Source organism: Camponotus floridanus, unplaced genomic scaffold, assembly GCF_003227725.1.
Source record: "Camponotus floridanus strain SB8 unplaced genomic scaffold, Cflo_v7.5 scaffold168, whole genome shotgun sequence".
Lineage (NCBI taxonomy): Eukaryota > Metazoa > Arthropoda > Insecta > Hymenoptera > Formicidae > Camponotus > Camponotus floridanus.
The window spans coordinates 78,190-88,591 of NW_020229290.1; positions in this window are offsets into that span (position 1 = coordinate 78,190).

Sequence of the window (10,402 nt, forward strand, 5' to 3'; positions counted from 1 at the left end):
ATAATGTCGGCTGTTCTATCTTTTGATTCTGGTGAAGCTTGATTAAAGTATATGGGATTATCTATTCCCTTGGCGAAATCCTCTCGAGGTTCGCATATTTCAGAATACAGAGGTTCGATTAATCTTTCGGAAAGCCCTCGGGTTCCGTTAGAATTATCGACTGAATCGCAAGTATCATAATCTTGCAATTGAATAAGAGGAATGTGGAAAATCAATTCTTCCTCGGAAGTATTGAATATTGGCATGTAAGCCTTTCCATTGTAATTATTAACGACGGCTTCACCGAAGTATACTCCTTTTACTGGAGTCTGACGAGGCACGTATCCAGTCCGTTTCTCTGGATTAGCAATGTAAAAATGACAAGGAGTTACTGTTCTCCCTTTGAGTCGTATTGCACCAGATTTCGAAAACGGTATTCTTGTATCCTCGTGTTGTATGTATTTGTCTCGATAATTTATTATGACAGCTCGTTCTTCCAAAAATTTATGGCCCAATATTCCATCCTGTGGAAATCCTATAGAATCCGACGTGAAATTCCGTGAGATTGCCAAGTATCGGTATAGAGATAGCACCTAAGGTGACGACAGTTTCAGGAGATATTCCCTGTAAATATAAAAGATTACTCATGTCGAGAGAAACATGAGATTTTAAACATTTTCGTTTAATAAGATTCAAGCCAGATCCTGAATCTATCATAAATTTGCAATCCGTAATCAATTCAGAGGAAGATAATGTCACCGTGGCTAAGTGCGTAGATTTCCGTTTATCATTTATTTGGCAGACTCTGGGGGTTGTGTCTCCTTTTCTTGAGGTGGATTTGCTTTTGCCGCTCTTTTTATATGATAAGTCGGACGTCCTTTTTGCAGGTCGTTCCGTCGGACGTCGCTTCTTTGCGGAACGCCTTGCTGGTTTCCCGAATTATTAAGTTGATTTCCTTCAAGAGCCTTTCGATAGGCTAATTTTCGACATTCCTGTATTAGATGTCCAGGTGTCTTACAGTATCGGCAGATTTTGGTTTGGAAATCTTGACGGTTTTGTTCCATCGGTGCATACGGCCTTGAAGAGTTTGAAGGTAGTGGCGGTGGTGAAGGTTTAAGTCCGTTAGAGCGATTATCACTGCCACCTATTTTATTTTTATTAAAATAATAATTTAAACGAGAGGAGTTATTCGGAGGATCAGCGCGAGGCTGGAAATTCGGGCGAAGGAAAGTTCGCTTGCGAATATTTTCTGCTTCTATAGTTTTTGATAACTGGACAGCAATGCTTATGCTATCTTTGAAATTATGTGGATGCTCTAATTTAACTCGTACTAGCAGATCAGAAGGGAGTCCGTTGATGAAGCTATTCAACGTTGCTGCTTCGATAGTTTCTTTCGTTTGTTCATCTATATTTCCAAATGAATCTGTTTCTCCGTCTATAATTGCTGTTCGCAATTCTTGTACTCTGGAAATATAATCAAAAATATTTTCGTTTTGTTTCATGTATACGTTAGCTAGTTCTCCTCGATATTGATCAACTGATTTGTTTGATCCAAAAAGCAATTTTAATCTTTTGGTTAATTCCAGGACAGTATGATATTCGTCTCCTTCTATGGCCGCGTAGGCGTGTCCCTGTAGTTTGTTAATAATTAATTGTACAAGATGATATTCGTGATATTGAGGTATTAATTCGAGGGCTCGTATACAGATTTTGCTGAAATGGTAAACGGACATTTTGTGACCGTCGAATTTTGGAATTGTATCAATAGCATCTTTAAGTCTTATCGGAGATGGTTGATCCATCATGTCGAAGTACTGAGAATCGTGTCGAGAATTTAATCGTTCCGTATCTTGATGAATATTTTTATTTTCTCCCTGTGAAATTTCCAATCGTGCAATTCGAGAGTTGATTTTTTCCATTTGGTTGACTATAGTGTTCATAGAAGAGAGTAATTCACTCATGGCTGGTGTTTCTTGATGTTCCATTTCTTCTTGCATCCTTGTTAATCGATCTTGTTTAATTTGTAAAGCATCGGCTTGTTCCTTTAATTGTCTTTCCTTCTCGCTCATTCTTTGTAAAATAATATCAGTTTCGTCTGGCGTATATGATTTCTTCGTAGCTCCTGCGGCTACTGAGCTGGCTGAGCTTGAGCGTGTCTGCATTATTAATTTTCTTGATGAAATGTTTCCTCTTGATTTAATCTTTCTTGACTTTTAATCTTCTTTTGAATCCTCTTGATTTCTTCCGTAGAATGTGGTAGTATGTTTTCAGATGAGCGCACTTGTTTCCTTTAAGCACAATCGTGTTAACAGATCCTCTTTGCAGATTTTCAGATCCTGGCAGATCCTATCGATCCTTTCAGCAGATTTTATCGGTCCTTTAGGCAGATCCCATCGCTGCCACCATTTTTCGATTGTTACGTCTTACTTCTCCAGTTTTCGGTAACTATTCCCTCACTCTCTGATTCTAGGATCAGACCTGCTGGGCTTACCATACAGATGAGCGAAGTGCGTCTCCCAATTTATCTTTTGAGGCAACCTGCGCAATGCCGGCTATACCTCGGGATCGCCGGGAGCTCTGGACCTAACTGCTTTGATTGGATCGCTGGATTTATCTGCTTTCCGAAGGATTATGCTTGTGGATCGTGCGTGTTAAGAAATAAAGATTCACTTTATTTTAGGAAAAATACAAATTTGTATATTTATTTAATATCCTTTAGTACATATTTATTCTTTGGTTTCTCTCCTTGGTCGTTGGTACATATAGCAGATCAGAGAAAGATGAAGCTGTACAGTATATTAGAGAGAGAAGATCATATAAGGAGACATGTTAATTATATACCATCGCAAATAATTAAAATAGAGTTGCGCAGATGCAGCGGTAAAGTATCGCGCAGATGCGGCAACAGTTCATGAAATACAAGAAATCAATTGATTTGAATAAAATGTTTCATATAATAAAATAAAATAATTCAAATTAAAATAATTCAAATTGCCAAATGTTCAATTTAATAAAAGATTTTAATTTAATAAATGAATTTAATTATATTATAATAAATTTTATGATGAGTCATACAATGATGAATCATACGAATATAAAATAAAATAAAAATGAGTCATACAATGATGAATCATACGATGATGAGTCATACAGCAGGTGTTCGTTAACAGAATATTTCAATAAATTATATGATGAGTCATACGACGATGAGTCATACAAATATAATTTTAAATAAAATAAATTAATTAATTTGTTAAAATGAAATAAAATAATAAAGTTAATAAAAGTGAATTAATTCATTGGCAAATTGCTTCAATAAGAATATGCGATGTACTATTAAAAGTTGTTCACAAAATGGCGGACTGCCGTGAAATATGGTAAAACAAGATGGCAGTGTTACGTCCCGCAATAAAAAATTTTCAAAATCTTTATATTATACTATATCGCATATTAAAATTCCAAAACTATATATACCGGGTGTTTCAGACCACCCGTACACCCCATTTTAAAGTAAAGGAAGTGGTTATTTTGAAAAATGTTTCAGACAAAAGTTGTTGAAGATAAAGTAATGCATTACATGGGTAAATTTGATTGACCTTGGGTGGCGTCGTGAAGGTCATGTCAAGGTCGACTTGAATTTTTTAAATGGGAACCCCTATTTTTCATTGCATATTCTTGTAGCTTATCTCGAAAGCTTTCCAAAACACTATAATTAAGTACCTTTTTATTAAGTACTTTTTGAGTTATAAGGCTTGAAATAATTTCTTAATTTTACATAAACCATAAAATATCTAGTAAACCATTCATTTTTCGATTATCTTACCTTCATACTTTTATGTACAAAATAATGAGAGGAATCAATTGGTGTAAAGAAAACACATAGTTGTTTCTAAGAAAAAATATGTAATTTGCAATTAACAATTCCATATTTTTTCTTAGAAACAACTATGTGTTTTCTTTACACCAATTGATTCCTCTCATTATTTTGTACATAAAAGTATGAAGGTAAGATAATCGAAAAATGAATGGTTTACTAGATATTTTATGGTTTATATAAAATTAAGAAATTATTTCAAGCCTTATAACTCAAAAAGTACTTAATAAAAAGGTACTTAATTATAGTGTTTTGGAAAGCTCTCGAGATAAGCTACAAGAATATGCAATGAAAAATAGGGGTTCCCATTTAAAAAATTCAAGTCGACCTTGACATGACCTTCACGACGCCACCCAAGGTCAATCAAATTTACCCATGTAATGCATTACTTTATCTTCAACAACTTTTGTCTGAAACATTTTTCAAAATAACCACTTCCTTTGCTTTAAAATGGGGTGTACGGGTGGTCTAAAACACCCGGTATATCATAATCTTTACCTACTATTGTTATATAATAACGTCTATATATATATATCTGTCCCTCGCTGATAGCATATGTGTAGTACACTCATTGAAAGTCGCTACAGAATACCTGAAAATTATAAAGAAATATCAATAGAATGTTATAATATTATCATATCGTTATTACTCTCTATAAAATTTCGTTATACTAGTGGAACTAACCGTAAAACTAGGAATAGCAAATATACTTATAAATATATATATATAGACAAAATCTAACAAAATGAACCTAACCGTTATCATTGGAAACTTATTGAATAAACTTTAATTAACTAAATTGAAAATCATAAAGCTATAATAATGTAAAGAATTTCAAATTTACAAATATCTCTCACTATCCGAATAATTAATCGTAATGAAACAGATTCGATAACGATTCATTTTGTTAACAAAAAAAAAACAATATATGAAATAACAAAAAAAACAATATATGAAAGAAAAGAAAAGGAAAATATATATACTTACGTAGAATAGATTTAAGTTCTAGTTAAAGTATCGTAAAATGTAAGATCAATTATCCTTCCGATAAGTATATACAATTCACACTCTTCAATTAATTAGAACATTTTCCGCCTTATACGCGTATACTCGTACATAGATCCCCAATTTTAAGAATCTGTAAAGGAAAACCCATCGATATAAGCCAAATCTAGTAATCTCATATTTTCCAGTAGAGACAAGAAACACTCTTATAAGTAAGAATCAAAACCCTCAACGATTAGCATTAATGGAATCGCTCCACAAGCCCCTTTTAAATAATTATTAACAATATAACCTTAAGGACCTAACCATATAAAAGGAGATGCAAAGACTTGATTTATAAGCAAAAAATGCTTAATACAAATAATTAATAAAATAAACTCTGCGCAAAAACTAAATAAAATCGTCTTTATAATAGTGATATATATATATTCATATAAAGTCACTCAGTAAAAATACGTACTCATTACATTACGAACAAATAACCGAGAATAAACGTACAATACGTTCAAAAGAAAAATTATAACTCTTATACATGACACTTCTAATAATAAACTCTAATACCATGACCAACAGATTTGTTGAAATAAGATTACATTTTTAAACAAGCATAAATACCGCCTCTTATATATACATATATATCTGAAATTTTGTGTCTAACATCTCCACTACTATTTAGGAGAACTATAAGACTCAAATACTACTCAAATTATACCTTACTCAAAATATACATACGCTACCCATATATATATATATATCTGATCATGATTAATTCTATTAACATACATATACATATATCGAAAAAACGCTATATTGATCCTACTAACCTAATTATTAAACAAGACATACACATAGATACACAAAACGGAACAACAAAATGTACCTGATGATCGTCAACAAAATTTATGAATATAATGACTTACAATTCAAGAGAATAAATTAAATAAAATTAAAATCTGTATCTGTTTCTATTTGGTCTGTCGAATAAATAAAAGTCCCCTAATTATTCTTTATGACATACAGAATTTATTAAATAAATATAGTATGTGCTAACCAGAAATTAAAAAGAATTTTTTTTTTCAATGAAATAAAATTAATTTATAAAACATTTTGTTGAACCAAAGGAATAAATAAAAATATAATAATAAGAACGTCTATGCTTATATACATATCGTTAGAATCTTGTAGCATAAATTATAGGCTTGAACATCCCCCTTTCTTCCACGTAAACTCTCTCTTAAATGTAGATTTTCACCACTAGAAACCTGAAAAGAACAATCGTAATTAATAAAAGATCTATATACAATTTCCTATATAATAATTGAAGAAAATAATGACCCTTCAAGATAACATAATCAAAATATAAAAATTCTCAATTTAACGCTGCACATTAATATTAAATTATTTCATGACAAATGTCCAACCAATAACCAAAGATATAAATTTTAATAATATGTAAATCAGACACATGCATATATTACATAACCCAATTATAAATAAATACGCGTAAAGCAAATTACTAACAATAATAACCAATCGCCATGTTATAGAGAATTAAATTCGTATAATTAATATATATAAAAGATCCCTTATAATATCAATGAAAATTAACGCATAAGAATTAACAAAAGAAATAATAAGTTAACATTATAAATATATAAAATAATAAAACAAAGGGAAATATTTACGCTTACTTATGTAATTTCTTTATGATTATCAAACCATAAATATGAAATGATTTATAAGCTTCCCTTTTCCCAATGAATATACATATATATATTCTCTAACAACGTGTAGAAAAAATATATAATAAAAATACAATTAATACACATACATGTACATATATTAAATACAACAATTTTTGTCCTACACGGATATCGCGAATAAACTAAGACAAAATAATACCCCTTTGAGAAATCAATGCTTTGACCAATGAAAATTTAATAAAAGATATTTTTAGCAACAGTATTCCTAAGCAAATTGTAATAAATTAGATAAAATCGTTTTGATATATGAACAATAGAAATCTTAATGCATTAATCAAAATTTAAAATTATTATATGATTAATGATAGTTCAATATTTCATTTATATAAAGCAAAAGTATCGACATTTATAAAATCTTATTGTATGCCGTTTACAAAATTAATATCTTAAGACATACAAACCAATATTAAAATTTTGATACGTATACGTATACACATTCTTGTTAGTTAATAATATAATTTTAAACCTTGTATTCCTTAATTATCTCTAAAAAGAAATTAATACTAACAATCAAGATCTATATAAAATCCCGCGATGTGAGCGATTTTTTTTTTATGATCATCCACCTCGACATCGACAAATCCAAATATCGTTTAAAAGTAAAGCCGCGGTAGTCCTGCACCTGAAAGAGAAAAATTAATTAGTTAACGAATCTCAAAATTTTAACGAAACATCAATAATAAAATATAATTGGAAAAATCAAAATATTAACAATAAAATTTAATAATTAAAATTTTAGCGACTAATTTGATAAATTACTCGACAGAATTGATCAAACAATTAATATGCATAGGACATGACAGGCAAAGCATATTATATAATCACAAAAGCAACACAATCGCCTTTAAATAATTAAAAATATAATAATTAAATATTTTAAACGTGTTAGAAATATAATAACATAATATTAATAGGTACGTCTTATAACAGTACTATTAAAAATACTTATATAATCAAAAATCCTTATAACACCGATGTCTTAAGCAAAAACATATATATATATATATATATATATATATATATATATATATGTATGTCCAGGGGCAGTTTTCGGGACATTTTTATACCACTTGATTTTATTATTTCATATTATGCAGAACATTAATATAAACCCAATGGTAGCATATTTTCTTTTTATATGCCATACTTTTTTTAGCCAATTTAATTTTGTATGGAAAGGCAGTTTTCAGGACTTTTCTTTTATTTTGTATATATTACATTACAATTAAACAAAATCACTTTTCATGAATGGAAATACATTTAAGAAGGAAAAACTAATAATTCCAATTGTAAGAAATTGAATTTAATACAAATAAACGGCAAAAAAAGAATAATGTCCTGAAATATACCTTTTGACATATCTATGACTTTATATAAATAGGCAGTTTCCAGAACTTTTCTTTTATTGTATATGAATCTCATTACAATTGAACAAATTGCTTTTCATTAATAGAAATTTGTTTAAAAACAAAAACCTAATAATTCCTAGTGCAATAAATAATATTTAGTATTTTTCAATGGCAAAAATACAATGATGTCCTGAAATATGCCTTTTATAGCAATATAACTTTATGTAAATTCGCATTTTCCAGGACATTATAATATTTTTAATATTTATTGTTATGGTTGAATTATCTGTAAAGATTCTTTTATAACTAATTAATCAAAGTAATAATAATTATTTTTATAAAGTAATAATAACTAATTAAAGTAATAATAATTATTTAATTTCGAAAATTCATTGTAACAATAATTATTTAATATCCCAGAAAACATTCTGCGTGCAAATATCCAACAATTCACGCACAAAAATGGCTCATATTGTGCAAGCAAAATTACTTATTGAAGTGCGTCATAAACCAAATATCTGGCACTTCTTGCATGCGTGATTATAAATTAATATAAAATATATCTTTCTTTGCATCAACAAAATGGAGTGATACCGGATTGACCACATCGCCAATTGGCCAATTCATAATAGGACTCTCTGATTGGTTAATAGTTGCTGGTTACCCTAGGCACAGGTCCATATAATTGGCTGTGGTCAATCCGAACGTGGTCAAACTGGACGCTCCCAACAAAATGTATATCATCTACATTTTTAACAGTATCCATTTTATTACAGTTCTGGATGTCCACATATATAACGATTTATTATTTTTTTTTAGTTAACAGCATTTTGTACTAATTGTTAACATAATCCTGTTTTAACTTATAACACCATTATTTGAAGAATCTGCAGATAAAAAGTGTTACTGCAAAAAGAATTCGTGACAGATGAATTTTATATTTCAGAAAATTGCAGAAAATGTTATTCTTTAAATAAACAAATACGTTCAGTAAAGGCCATTTAAGAATCATTCACAATCTCGGTTCTTTCATATCGAAAGTTAAACGACTTGAAAACTGCCATTTCGTGTATACATATAGACCTGAAAACTGCCAATTGATAAAAGACTGTATATAACTTTTATTGGATATATTTGTTTATTTAAGGAATAATATCTTCTGCAATCTCTTAAAATACAAGATTTAGTCCCCACGATATTTTTCTTATACAATAACGCAATCGATGTCATCTGCAGATTTACCAATTAATGCTGGTATACAGAGTTTCCATAAAGTCGGTCACCACACCTATATTCCGGAAATGCTCAAAATTAAATAAAGTTAAAACTGTGAATTATCACAGTTCTGTAGATGTCCACGCATATATTGGTTTAATTTTTTTTAGTTAGTAGAATTTTGTACTACTTGTGTAATATAATCCACAATTTTGACTTTCGACATCAGCATTTGGTCGATCTGCAGATAAAAATCAATCGCATTACAAGAAAAAAATTCAAGGTAGGAGAATTTTGTATTTCAAAAAATTGTATAAAATGTTATTCTTTCAATAAACAAATACGTTCAGTAAAGTGGCCATTGAAGAATCATTCACAATCTTGGTTCTTTCATATCGAAAGTTAAACGACTTGAAAACTGCCATTTCGTGTATACATATAGACCTGAAAACTGCCAATTGATCAAAGACTGTATATAACTTTTATTGGATATATTTGTTTATTTAAGGAATAATATCTTCTGCAATCTCTTAAAATACAAGATTTAGTCCTCACGATATTTTTCGTATATAGTAACGCAATCGATGTCATCTGCAGATTTACCAATTAATGCTGGTATACAGAGTTTCCATAAAGTCGGTCCCCACATCTATATTCCGGAAATGCTCAAAATTAAATAAAGTTAAAACTGAATTATCACAGTTCTGTAGATGTCCACGCATATATTGGTTTTATTTTTTTTTAGTTAGTAGAATTTTGTACTACTTGTGTAACATAATCCACAATTTTGACTTTCGACATCAGTATTTGGTCAATCTGCAGATAAAAATCAATCGCATTACTAGAAAAAAATTCGAGGTAGGAGAATTTTTGTATTTCAGAAAATTGTACAAAATGTTATTCTTTCAATAAACAAATACGTGCAGTAAAGTGGCCATTTAAGAATCATTCACAATCTCGGTTCTTTCATATCGAAAGTTAAACAACTTGAAAACTGCCATTTCGTGTATACATATATAGACCTGAAAACTGCCAATTGATCAAAGACTGTATATAACTTTTATTGGATATATTTGTTTATTTAAGGAATAATATCTTCTGCAATCTCTTAAAATACAAGATTTAGTCCCCACGATATTTTTCTTATATAGTAATGCAATCGATGTCATCTGCAGATTTACCAATTAATGCTGGTATACAGAGTTTCCATAAAGTCG